This window comes from Peromyscus eremicus, chromosome 6 (assembly GCF_949786415.1).
Source record: "Peromyscus eremicus chromosome 6, PerEre_H2_v1, whole genome shotgun sequence".
Taxonomy (NCBI): domain Eukaryota; kingdom Metazoa; phylum Chordata; class Mammalia; order Rodentia; family Cricetidae; genus Peromyscus; species Peromyscus eremicus.
In genome coordinates this window covers 59,479,869-59,482,567 of record NC_081421.1, presented here as the reverse complement: position 1 = coordinate 59,482,567, position 2,699 = coordinate 59,479,869, and positions in this window count along the sequence as shown.

The following is a 2,699-nucleotide window of genomic DNA, read 5'->3' as shown; positions in this document are numbered from 1 at the left end:
TAAACATACATGCTCATTGAAAGGCTCAGGGGGATCTGATACATTCTGAGCCTCCAACTTGTCACAGCCCACGTGGCCTTTTTCAGGATGACCATAACCTCCTAGGGCTCCTGTGGCCCGTACCCCGGAATCTCTTCTCTTTCTCTGGGAAGCAGGATGACCTCAGGGAGGAGGTTCAGGCTCCCAGTGAACATGACTAACTCCTCAGTCCCTCCTTCAAACCATCTTCTTGTGGAAAGATCCAGAAGGGACTTGTGACAAGGAACACAATGCTTTCCTCCAGGTGACTGATCCCATGAAAGAAATAGCCAGATATGTCCACGGGAGGCCCAGGGAAGTCACGAATATAGAGAGTGAATCCAGGGCTGGAGAGAAGGCTCATCTGTTAAGAGGAATGGCTGCTCTTCCGGGGGACCTGGGTTCAATTCCCAGCACCCACATGGCAGCTAAGAACTAAGAACCACCAGTTCCAGAGGATTTTGGCTTCAGAGGAGAATGTACAAATGTGGTATATAGACATACATGCAGGCAAAGCATCCATACACATAAGAAAATCAAAATAAAAATTTACGAAGTGAAAAAAAAAATTTACGAAGTGAATCCAGAGAAGAAGGCTTACAGCTTATTCAATCACCCACAGCCCCTTTGACCTTGTGCTCAAACAAGTCATCAAAACTCAAGGTGTTCACCCCTAAAGGACAGAGGTACTTGCTTCCCAGGGCTGCTTCTGAAATCAGACAAAAAAAAAAAAAAGTTCAACCAGGGCTGAAATGTAACAAAAGAAGCTGAATTCAGTCTCCACACTGTTGAAAGAGAGAGAGGGGGGTGGGAGGGAGAGAGGGAGGGAAGGGAGGGAGGGAGGGAGGAAGGAAGGAAGGAAGGAAGGAAGGAAGGAAGGAAGGAAGGAAGGAAGAACAATAGCAAGGCCCTTAGAAAAATGGCAGGTTAATATGTGCAATGTGTGTTACCCACGGGGCTGGGATGTAGCTGAGTGGTAGAGAACCTCAATAGCATACACAAGACCCTGGGGTCGGTCCCTAGCACCACTAAATGGAGTTTTTAAAAAGTGGATGTGGCCAACATTCATGGTGTTTTCAAAGCAGTATGCTCATAAACAGCTTTGGGTTGTCTTAATAACATTCAAAGGCAGCTCTTTGGAAGAACGGAGTACAGTAATAGGTGAGCTCTGTGCTTTAGAAACTGCCACAGTCTTTTGCGTCTTCACGTATTCAACACCGCAGACCTGTGCGGCACTCACTATGAATCTGCATCACTGGTGAGGAGTGCAGCGGGGCAGACCATTTAAGAAACTGTGGTTTTCTTGCCTTGAGCTAGTGCAGGACTTTCTCTCTGTGGCAGCTCAGGTATTCTTTGGGTAAGGAAATCAGACCCAATGGGATTAGTGGCTTGCCCAAATTCACAAAGAAGAGGAAGTAATTAAAGCCGATCTGAAGGCTAGATCCGTGTTCTCACCCTTCAAAGGCATCCCTGGGATGCCAGGAGCAAAACACCTTTAGGAGGCGGGGTCTTCTGAACCCAGGTAGGTGTTAAAGCAAGAGGCAAAAACGTTCAGTAGGGGGCGCTGGAGAGCCCGAATGGTAACTCGGTGCCTGGCTTCCTTCCTAGACGCCCAGCCGACAGGGAAGGGCTGGGAATTTAATCCTCAGCATTCCAGCCAGGGTTCCTGTGACATAATAAAGCCCAAGGCGGGATCTCGAGTGACTTGTCAGCAGAACCCCCAGAGGGACGTTCTATAGATAGCCAGGGAGTGTCGCAGGCTCAGTCCCTCTCTGCAGAGGAAAGTTCTTTCATGCCTGGGCTGGGCAGTGCGGTGTGCAGCAGGTGGAAGGGTGGGGACCCGCCAGGCACTGGCCCAGAGGACTGTAGGGCTGGGAAATGTGCGTACGGGGTGGCGGGAGGAGCCCAGGACCACCAGAAGGGAATTCCAACTATGGCGTTTTGGAGAAAATGTTTTGTTATTTGCCCTGGCTGACCCCACCCACGTTAGGACGACGGCTGCAAAGGAGAAGTCCCAAACACAGAGCCTCACACAGCCTTTGATGTGGGCTCTGAGAAGATTCCCTGGAACGCGCCAGGCTCTCTTTAGGGGAGAGACGTGCCAGGAATGTTGGTGTGCCCCGTGCTGTGATTGGAGGTTGCTGGTTTGAGAGTTCCCTCATTTGCATGGTCGAGCGGCCAGTGCATTGTTTCCCACCGTAAAGACTATCTGCCTTCCCACTTCCAAGCCAGCAACCGTCCTATCAATAAAGTCACATAAATACCAGAATGATAGCAGAGACTCTGGCCATTACTAATATTTCCCCCACCCTGTTTGCTGGAGGAGAGAAACTCTCAGAAGCCATGCATATATTTTACATAAAATGATAGCTGAGCTGCCAAGGGCTTTAACGATATAATTTCATCATGGGATTGTGGACTCCTTGGTTTATGTCGCTGTCAGAACCCCAAGACAGAAATTAATTCATGTAACTGGTTCAAATCCAAGTCCTATTTTGTCTGTTTTCCCTTATGGGTGACACACAGCTATTCTGATTGCCCAAGCATGGATGGGTAGGGTATGAGATGCACAAAAGCTCTGCCTCGGTGTATTCATTAGCTTCAGAATCAACTCATTCATGAGGAGCCACTTACTGTCATTGTTAAAATCATGCACATTTGGCTCAAAGAGCCTGAGTTTA